Here is an 11,104-nt window from a genome sequence, read left to right as displayed (position 1 = left end):
TAACATAAGCGATTTCCCGTTAACACTGGGAGACATCTGAGACTAAGACACAGAGTTTCTATTCTCCTGCAGCTTGCACACTAGCAGGGAAGACAGATGACAAACAGGTGGGGTGATCAGGAAGGCAGTGACATTCGAGGGCCGAGAGGCAACCAACCAAAGGCTGGTGAAGAGGAGGCAACCACAGGAAACAGGGAGTTCGAGGCCTTGCGTCAGGGAGGAAGTCCCGAAAGCAAAAGACTGCAGATGTGGCTGGAACGAGGGACAGTGTGGTATAGTCAGATGGAAAGCGCGGGCGCGCCATGGAGGACCTGATGCAGGCCTGGGAGGGAGGTGGGCAGGAGACCACCCAGGCAAGACACTGCCCCTCAGGCAAGCCATAGCCTCCGTCTTTTTTGCAACATAGGAAAAATACTTTGCTTCAGAAGGTTGAAAAGATCAAAAGCATTGTCAGTGGCAGCGCTTTGCAAACGACTGTTTATAGTACCATTACCTACACGACCATCGGAGAAACAGGGGCAAAGCTTAGCAGGGAACCAGCAGCTAGCCAGCCGCGCTGGCCCGCGCGTGCGCGGTGATCTGCCCGAGCCGGGGCGGCTGATGAATGCAGGCCCCGCCTCCAACCGCGCGGCCAGGGCTCGCCTGCGGGTCCCTCCCACTTCCGCGGGCACCCAACCCTGCGTCGCCTGCGTGTTGACGTCAGGCGCGTGCCCCTGTCCGGCAGCCGAGGAGACCCCGCGCAGTGCTGCCAACGCCCCGGCGGAGAAGCTGAGGTGAGTGCGGGGCCCGAGGCTCCCCGCGGGAGCGGCTCCCCCACTGTCCCGTCCCCGCCGCGCGTCCCCCGGCTTCTCCCCGTCCGCGGGGTACCCCGCCTTCTGGGATCCCGGGAACCCTGGGAGCGCGGGGCGCGGGAAGGGGTGCCTGGCTCGCGCGGCGCCGTCCGGGCGAGCGCGGGTCCGGGTTCTCTCCGGGAGCAGAGGGTAGAGGGTGGCGGCGGGGCAGGCGGGGGAGCCCGGCCGCGAGAGGTGCGCGGCCCGGGCGCGGGGTGCCGGCCTGATGGCGCGGGCGGGGCCGGGCTGTCACCGGGCAGCGGCGGAAGGAAGGGGTCACACCCATCCCGGCCTCCCCTCCCCCCCGGTCCGGCTCCGCCGGCCCCGAGGGCGGGTGGGCGGCCGGCCGGCCGGGACCGCGTAGCAGCTCGCGGCCGCCGGTGGCTCGGGCTCTCGGGCCGGGTGTGCTCCCTGCGCCCGGGCTTGGACTTCCTGCTTCGCCGGGCGCCGCCGCGGACATTTTGCGGCGGGCGGGGGGAGGGGAGCGGAATCGCGAGCGCGGCGGGGAAGTGGCGGCCGGGGAGGGGGCGGCCAGCGGACCGCCCCGGGGCTGTGCCTGCGACGCCCTTTCCTCCGCAGCCCCGCGGCCCGACTCCCCGTCCGGCGGGGCGGGCCTGGGAGCTGTTTCCCCAGGTTCCTTTATTCCGGCCTTAGGTTGAGTTCCTAGCACCATTTCCGTTTGCTTCTCCAACTCTCCCTGCTTATTCAGCTGAAGCTTCCCTTTCAGGGAGTTACCTAACCACCTCTCGAAACTGTCGTTCTGCCGCTTGCTTAATTCCTCTTATTAGGGTGAAATTTTCTTTGTTCGTTTGTTTTTTTCCTCCCCTTTAAGTCTAAGAGAAATGCAGTGTGGAGGATTACGTCATCGCAATATAAGGGGTGAGAGTTTTAACTCCTACAAGTCAGGGACTCACCGAATCAAGACAGCGTTTTTGCAGCCTCGTTTGGGGCACTCAGTGGCATATCCTGCCAGCTTCCCGACGCATCATGTTCATAGACGGGGCTGTGAAATCTTTCGGCCGTCTCAAAGGCCTCTAAAAGCCGGGGAGGTTTGAAACCTCAAGATGAGCTTGTGCCAGAGAGTAAAGCGTAAGACAATACCGACAGCCACTTGTGTAGGCAGTAACTTTGAAGATCCTTTTATAGTCGAATGAAGGGATTTGTGGGAGCTTTTCTCTGGTCCAAAATGACTTCCAGGCTGTTTAACTTCTCCCACCTGACTTAACTGATGCACGGTACAGACCTAAGCCGGCTCACGTGCGCTTTTTTGTGGCCGAAAGCGAATCAGTTCATTTTACGCCTTACCTTTGCTTGCCAGACAGTTTAATTTTGTAGTTAAAAACGAATTTTGGGTTTTTAACCCCAAAACACTTAAGTACCATGTTCAGACTTTTGGGATCGCAGTATTTGTTCCCCAGAATATTAGGTACATCCCCAACTGTACGTCTTTCATTGACTACAGAGATACAGCACAGAAAAATGTTAGCATTGTAAAGCAAATGAGATCCCATTGTGTAATGCATTGTTGTAAGGGTAGTTCTTGTTGGAACAAGTACTTTCCTATTGTTTCTTGTGTGTAGAGAGAACATTGCTTGTTAAGAAACACTTAAAAGAAGTGGTAGGTTTAAATCAACTTTTTGTGGTGTGTAGGTGTCGGAGAGGATTGAATAGGTACTGAACTTGGATCTTCTGAAACACTTTGTCATGTGGTATCTTGTTTTAAAAACACCTTCTGCTGCCTTATTTCTTGAGAATTCTACATTTAAGAAGTTTAAACATACATCAATTTGCATTCTTTTAAATATAGGAAAATAGTTTGAATTTACAGTTAAAAAATTTTTTTTAATGTTTACTTATTTTTGAGAGAGAGAGAGAAAGAGAGCGTGAGCAGGGGGAGGGCAGAGAAGAGAGGGAGGCACAGAATCCGAAGCAGGCTCCAGGCTCGGACCTGTCAGCACAGAGCCCGACGCGGGGCTCGAACTCACGAACCGTGAGATCATGACCTGAGCCGAAGTCGGACGCTCAACCGACTGAGCCACCCAGGTGCCCCTGATTTTACAGTTTTTAGACTGAGATGAGAGATGGATAGTTAACTGAGTATTAAAAATGAGCTGTTTTCCAGTAATTTCTTCAAGAAATTAGGTATCACGTCCTCTTGAGATGTTTTTATATACTAATCAAAACCTATAGTTGGGGCGCCTTGGTGGCTCAGTCGGTTAAGCGTCCGATTTCAGCTCAGGTTATGATTTCACCGTTTGTGGGTTTGAGCCCGTGTCCTGCTTTGCTGACAGCCCAGAGCCTGGAGCCTGCTTCGGATTCTGGGTCTCCCTCTTGCTCTCTGCCCCTCGCCCGCTTGTGCTCCGTTTCTGTCACTCAAAAATAAATAAAGATGTTTAAAAAAAAAAATTAAAACAAAAAAACCTAGACTCAGTTAAATCTAATTTTTTGGGAATCTAAGGCCATTGTTATAGCTAGGGTAGTCAGGGGGCTTAAACTTCAGTGAAATTCTTAAAGCCCACCAAGACCAGATCTTTATTTATTTTTTTTTTTGGCAATTTCAAGATTTGTTTTCTTTTATTCAGATACTTTTCCGTTTAGAACTTTATGGTCTATTAGAAAAGTACTTCTAGTTATTTTTAAGATGGTTACACTAATAAAATGTTTTGATCCAAAAGCTGTCCCATTTGGAAAACTTTGAAGTGCAACTTACTGTGCCTGTCTGGGAGTGGTATGTATAGGTGTTCTTGGAAGTAAAAGTCAGATTGTACTTTTATTTGTAGGTACATTTTAGATGCATTTATTTAGTGTTCTTAGGGTCTTTTTGAGAGGTCTATAAGGGCTTCCTCTGTGGGGGCAGGAGCGATTACTATTTTGTTAACTTACGTCCCATAAATAGTTTTCACATATCCTCCTATATTAAAAGGCTTCACTCTAGGCTTTTATGATAATACCTTATTCAGTGTTCTCTTTCAAATCTTTTAGTGCCCCCAGTAGAATGTAAGTGACATGAGGGCAGGATCTGAGCTGGCATGGTCACCCCTATATCCTTAGCACCTAGAATAGTGCCAGACGTATACCAGATCTCAAGAAATGCTTGTCAAACAAGTGAATTTCAGATGTCTGAGGGTTAACATTTTCATTTTCTGCATATTCCGTAGACTTGTTTACTGTGTTTCCTGAGACTTGTGCTTGGTCAGCCATATCCATGGTCGGGCCCATTGAAGTGATGATTACTAATCTGCTCTGGCTTGATCTTATCCATCTGTTCAGTCCAGTATCTTCTGCAGCTCTACTGTGTGGACTGTTCACCATTGCTTAGAAAGTTTTTTCCTAATGACCGGTTCTTACTTTTCTAAAAATTATTTAGACTTTAATGTTCGCTTCTTTTCTCTGCTTCTTTTGTTTGCATAGCAGCTTATTTTTGCCACTTTTTCCACTCTGCTCGACAGTATCAGATTCCTGGTCATGTTGTGCTTTGTCCCTTACCAGTTTCTACTTTTAGTTACTCATCCTTTCAGTCCAAAATATTTTTGCTAAAGCAATTTTCATTACTTGTTATTTCAGCTATGTCGGCTGCTGGTGCTATTGTAAGTCCTGGATATCAAAACTCTTCTTCACTAGTTGCCCCTGGGACATTGGTCTCAAAATGCTTGTTGTGTGAAGTGAAACCAGGTGGTTTTTGTTGTTGTTGTTGTTGACTTGTTTATTTTTTTTATTTAAAACTTTTTTTTAAAGGGTTTCTTTTTAAGTAATCTCTGTACACCGCGTCGGGCTCGAACTCACAACCCCAAGATGAAGAGTTGCACACTCCTCCGACTGAGCCAGTCAGGTGCCCCATGAAACCAGGTGTTTTCTTCTAAAAAAATATTTTAGAGAAATATTCTCAGATGTTTAGCTGTTATGAAGTCCAGAACATTTTCTAATATAGGAAAAAACTGTATTGTTAAGTCCTGGGATCCACTAATAATTGGCTGTCACCTCTGTTGCTTCCTCTGTTCTTTACCACTTGCGTTGTTTTTTTCAAAAGTAAGCCATTTTGATTTGCCATCTTAATTCTGCTGCTGAGTCTTCAGCTAGACTGCTAGTGTTATAATTAAAGGTCTAGACTCTGGAACTAGACTGCCCGGGTTCAAATCCAGGGTTATTAATTAATCCTGGGTTATTATCTATGTGCAACCTAATGTCTTTGTGACTCAGGTTTACCTTCTGTAGAATAGGTCCAGTAATAATCCCTACCTCACAGAGTTGTTACCAGAATCAAATCAGTTAATCTGTGTGAAGTACTTGAGACAATTCTGTGGCACATACTAGTGTTCTGTAGGTGTTTGTTCTTGTTATTATTACAAGGTCTCTTAGGCTCCATATTTGAGAAGCTGAGTTTTCCCCCAAATCAGTATTTTAATAGCCATCCCTCCCCCAGATTAATCTCATGAAACCATACAAATTATTATTATTACCATTTTTAAGTGTTTATTTTGAGAGAAAGAGGGAGAGCGAGAGGAAGTGCACCGGTGTGCACGACAAGCAGGGAAGGGGCAGAGAGAAGAAACCCAAGCAGGCTCTTGTGCTCACAGCCGATTCTGGGCTCTATCTCATGACCTGAGCCGAAATCAAGAGTTGGTTGCTCAACGGACTGAGCCACACAGGTGCCCCCAAACCATAAAAATTATTAAATGGAGATTGTTGACTGTTTTAAGTTTTTGTCCACTGTCTTAATCAGTGTGATGTAAACAAGGGTGTAAAGTTAAATACAGTGTGTGGACTATGGACCAGCAGCATAAGATCAACCTGGAGCTCCATCCCAGTCCTACTGAATCAGAATCTGCATTTTAGCAAGATACCCACGTGATTTTTATGCACATTAAAGTTTGGAGCATCCTCTTTAGGACTGCTCGAGTGATATCTTAAGGGATTTCAGAAACAGTGTAGCGTGCTTTGTTTCTGTTTTCCCCCTACGTAAGTATAAATTGGTTGCTTTTGTTATTTTTTCGAAATCTTTTTAAGTTTATTTATTTATTTTGAGAGAGAATGAGTGGGGGAGGGGCAGTGAGAGAGGGAGGGAGAAAATCCCAAGCAGGCTCTGCACTGCCAGCACAGAACCCGATGTGGGGCTTGAGCTCATGAAACCCTTGAGAGCATGACCTGAGCTGAAACCAAGAGTCAGATGCTTAACTGACTGAACCACCCAGAGGCCCCTGGTTTCTTTTATTTATTTTTAAAGTTTATGTATTTATTTTGAGAGAGAGAAAGTGAGAACGAGTGCCAGCAAGGGCGGGGCAGAGAGAGAGGGAGAGAAAATCCCAAGCAGAGCCTGGAGCCCGACTAGGGGCTCAATCCCACAACCGTGACCTGAACTGAGATCAAGAGTTGGATGCCTAAGCGACTGAACCACCCAGGGGCTCCTGAACAGGTTTCTCTTAGGCAGTGTACCAGAATTTATTGCAAGGATCATAATCTTGAGAGTGAGTGAAACCTGTTTGGCTTTTAAAGAAATTATAGTTTCTTGCCTGTTGTGTAGAATCACCTTGTTTCTGTGCTCGCTATCAACAGTTTAAAGTTTTTAAGTGCCATTGTCCACTTGGAAATAACTAAATCTTAAATTCTAGTTTGGTTTATCAATTATACTTTTGAACTCAAGAAATGCGGTTTTATTGAAAACATTGTAATGAAGAGCATATGATCAGGATAATTCATGTAATTGTTGGTTATGAAAACAGGTGAAATACAAAGTTGGCATCTAGCTGGTCAAATGTAAGAAATAATGTCTTTACTAAAATAAACCATATCTTTAATCTCAAGGGAAAACATTAATAACTAAAATGTGGTCTTATTTAGTTGCCATCCTGGAAAAAATTAGTGCTTTTTTTAAAGGACTAGATGGAATTTTTCTCTAATAACTTAAACTATATGCTGTAGGAGAAATTCACCAGCAGTATCCTTGTGTAGTATATGCTTTACTGTAGTGTTTCCTAATTCTTTTCGAATCAAGGCAGACAGAAGTATTTGTGTGCCACACTGAATTGAATGGATGAGGCTGCTCTCGACTGGCTAGATCTGTTGCAGACCCTACGGAGCTGGGGGAGCAGTGTCAGGCATACCTGTGTCCATTCTGTTTTACGTGGCAGTGTGAAACCATCTAGTGTTGGATTTTAAGCCACAGCCGACCTTTTCAGCTAAATACATTATCACTGTTGGCTGTTCCTTGTGGAAACTGAAGAGCTTGAGAACAGACCACATGAAGAGCAGACAAAACCAGGGGGAGAGATGGAGGTAGAACGCAAGAATGCTGTGTTAATTTGCGTTAAGGAGTAGAAGAAGATAGGCTGTAGAAGAAAGCATAAGCAAGATTTCGGCTACAATCCCATTTGTTTTGTTGATAGGCAGTTTAAGGATATTTGCAATTTTGGGGGCGCCTGGGTGGCTCAGTCCGTTGGGCGTCTGACTTCGGCTCAGGTCTTGGTCTTAGGGTTCATGGGTTCGAGCCCCGCATTGGGCTCTTTGCTGACGGCTCAGAGCCTGGAGCCCACGTCGGATTCTGTGTCTCCCTCTCTCTCTGCCCCACCCCTGCTTGCTCTTGTCTCTCAAAACTGAATAAACATTAAAAAAATTTAAAAAAAGTATATTTGTAATTTTGGTTTTCTTTTAGAATTTGTTTAAAAAGCAGATGAGGAATGGGAAGTAGTTCAGTAAAGTTTCTTAATAAGCAATTGTTGTTACTCGTGATTTCAGGAATTTTCATTATACAGCTTCACTGTAGCAGCTGGTATTTATTTCACTAGCTCTGTGTTATTTGAAAGCTTGATTTTAGAATTTTCTGAAGTGGAATTAAACCATTTATATATCACTAATTAATTTCCCAGAAAGCCATATTTTTATTGTGGAGTTTAAGATTAACATGTTTTAAATAAACTGTTAGATTTTAGGATGTAAATTTTCATTTATCAGATAACTAGGAAAAAGTGAATTCCTGTGACTATTAGAGTCTGGGGTTTAAATCAATATCTAATACCCTTATTCGCTTCAGAAAGTGTCCAGACAGTATAAATCGTACAAAATAAAAGCTATGGAAATGTTTGAATTATTTTAGGTCATATTATTTATTTGCTGTGCTCACCACAGGCCCAAAGGGAATGTTAGATCATTCTGAGGGTTTGTGTTGTTTTCTAGTGTGTTTCAGAATACCTGAGAGATGTTTCCAGTGGGGGTGGTGTCAAGTTGGAAACCCTAGTTATTATATCCCCATCTTGGAAATTCATAATGTATATGAGTTTATTAAAGGTTCAGAGAAGTTAGTTGGGAGTCTGTTTAATTCAGTGTTTCTTGAACATGTTTGATGGAGCCTTTTTTTTCCCCTCCTCCTCCCATGGAACATCCTTTAAAGTTTTGAGAAAATGAACTGGGAGATGTGGTGTCCAGTGGCTTATTGTTCTCTATTAGATTCAAGGACCGTTGGTGTGGCCAAACAGTGCTTGCTATGGATAGAAAAATGAGAACACATTTCTTAAGTTCCTGCGGCAGGTGAACAGTGACGACTTCAACAGAGGCCATGGGTGATGTTCTTGCCCCACTCAGGATGTATTAAGCCCCCTTAAGAGGTGCTGCTTAGAAATTGCAGATGGGATTGAACTGAGCATGTTATATATACAACACATCTTTGGGGACTCTATGGGCAAGTAACTCCATCTCAACTTAATGTTGGGACAAGGTTTTGGAACGGAGACACAGACCAATATTAGGGACCAGGGAAGTGATTGTCCAATGGCCACAAGGGAAACTTCTGAAACAGGGTCACTTCCTCCTAGTTTGAGTATTGTATTGTTTTCCAGTATTCTGAAAAACTTGCAGTAATTTCAAAGCCAGCATTTTAATGTTCTGAAAGTCCCAGAATTCATTAACTGTTTTATTTGTGATCCAAAGAATTTTTTTAATTTTTAAATACTAAAAAAAAAATTTTTTTTTAACGTTTATTTATTATTGAGAGACAGAGAGAGACAGAGATGAGCATGGGAGGGGCAGAGAGAGAGAGGGAGACACAGAATCCGAAGCAGGCTCCAGGCTCTGAGCTGTCAGCGCAGAGCCTGATGCGGGGCTCAAACTCACCAACGGTGAGATCATGACCCGAGCTGAAATCAGACGCTTAACGTACTGACCCATCCAGGCGCTCCAGTGATCCAAAGAATTTCTATGAAGTTTTTAAAAAATAATTTTTCACATATATGAGAAGTTAAGATTTTAGGAGCTTGTACAGTAATCTGTACATTCTTTGTATTTTACCATTTGACATTTCTTTTGCTTTCCCATCCTTGTCACATATACTGCAGATCTCTGCCCCCAAGAAACCCTCCCACCTCAGATCCTATCATTCATTCATTCATTCATTCATTTATATAAAGTTTATTTATTTTGAGAGAGAGACAGCATGAGTGGGGGAGGAGTAGAAAAGGTGTGTGTGTGTGTGTGTGTGTGTGTGTGTGTGTGTGTGTGTGTGAGAGAGAGAGAGAGAGAGAGAGAGAGAGAGAGAATATCTCAAGCAGGCTCTGCACTGTTGGCACAGAGCCTGACGTGGGGCTCGAACCCACAAAAATCGTGAGCTCATGACGTGAGCTGAAATCAAGAGTCTGACGCTTAACCGACTGAGCCACCCACGTGCCCCTATAGAGGTAGCTTTTAAATGTTTATTTTTATTTTTAAGAGAGAGTGCATGCCAGTGGGATAGGGGTAGAGAGAGAGAGGGAGAGAGAATCCCAAGCAGGTTCCTAGCTGTCAGCACAGAGCCTGATGCAGGGCTTAGTCTCAGGAGCCATGAGATCATGATCTGAGCTGAAACTAAGAGCTGGACGCTTAACTGACTGAGCCACCCAGGCATCCCCATAGAAGCAACTTTTAAAATAGAACCAGTCAATGGAATTTTATTTTATTTTCTTATTATTTTTTAATGTTTATTTTTGAGAGAGAGAGAGGGAGGGAGGGAGGGAGGGGCAGAGAGAGAGGGAGACACAGAATCCGAAGCAGGCTCCAGGCTCTGAGCTGTCAGCACAGAGCCTGACATGGGGCTCGAACTCAGGAACCGCAAGATCGTGACCTGAGCTGAAGTTGGAGGTTTAACCAACTGAGCCACCCAGGTGCTCCTAGAACTAATCACTGATAAAGATTAGTGAAGACCTAAATTCTAGAGATAATTTTTTTGGGATTTGGTGATTCATTCAGTTTTGTGATTCCTTAAGTTCATTATATACTACTTCAATTAATTCAAATTTAAGTGGATTGTTCCAAAACTAGAGACATATTTTCATTATTTAAAACTACTGAGTGTAAGATGTGCATTAACTATTTCACTGTGGTATACTTGCAAACACAAAGTGATAATGTATAATTCTTAGAGATGCTGCTTTTTTAGTTTTTTTTTTTCTGCCAGTTTATTTTAAAAAAAATTTTTTTTTAACGTTTTATTTATTTTTGAGACAGAGAGAGACAGAGCATGAACGGGGGAGGGTCAGAGAGAGGGAGACACAGAATCCGAAACAGGCTCCAGGCTCTGAGCTGTCAGCACAGAGCCTGACGCGGGGCTCGAACTCACGGACCGCGAGATCATGACCTGAGCCGAAGTCGGCCGCTTAACCGACTGAGCCACCCAGGCGCCCCATTTTTTTTTTTTTAATTTTTTTTTTTTTTTTTTTTTTTAATTTTCCTGCCAGTTTAAAAGTTGGTAGAGGGGTGTCTGGGTGGCTCAGTTGGTTAAGCGTCTAGCTCTTGATCTTAGCTCAGGTCTTGATCTCAGGGTTGTGAGTTTCAAGCCCTGCAGTGGACTCTGTGCTCGTGTGGAGCCAACTTAAAAAAAAAATTGGTAGAATTGGGCATTCCCAGAACAGAAGACAGAGTATTGCCTAGAAATGATACTGGGTGGCTTCAAACACTCAGTATTAACTTCTTCAGCTAGTTCAAGTTGTGGACTTGACTTATGCTTTAGGAATATGATTTTCCCCTCTCAGAAGGGTAGCAATTAAATTGATTTTTGTTCTTTATCCAGATAGTAACAGAAGAAGGTTTAGGAGCCTAGAGGATCCATTAAAGGGGAGATTCTAAATGCAAAGAACACTTTTTTTGACTTGCTGCATCTCTCACCCATACTATTTTATTAATTTATGAATTCAGCAATCCTTTTAGTGCCTGCTCTGTGTCAGTAACAGTTCAAGGGGCTGGGGATATAGCAGTGAGTAAAATAGGCCCCAACAAATCTCTGCTCTCATGGTTTACATAATAGTGTGTGAGTTGGA

At 44.3% G+C, this 11,104-nt stretch overlaps 1 protein-coding gene across 2 annotated transcripts in view; it reads left to right on the top strand.

The window, feature by feature from the left end:
* The first annotated feature begins 651 nt into the window (after positions 1–651).
* Positions 652–11,104, top strand: part of CDC42 (cell division cycle 42) — a 51,089-nt gene continuing 40,636 nt past the window's right edge. The window contains exon 1 of one of the 2 annotated variants that reach the window (XM_053898835.1): positions 652–773. The gene's annotated coding sequence lies outside the window, so the exon portion shown is untranslated. The remainder of the gene's footprint in view (positions 774–11,104) is intronic. The other variant, XM_053898834.1, reaches the window with a different exon arrangement.

This window comes from Panthera pardus, unplaced genomic scaffold (assembly GCF_024362965.1).
Source record: "Panthera pardus isolate Hobbes unplaced genomic scaffold, ASM2436296v1 HiC_scaffold_11, whole genome shotgun sequence".
NCBI lineage: Eukaryota > Metazoa > Chordata > Mammalia > Carnivora > Felidae > Panthera > Panthera pardus.
The sequence above is the reverse complement of the archived record's forward strand: the minus strand, read 5'-3'. Positions and strand labels throughout refer to the sequence as shown.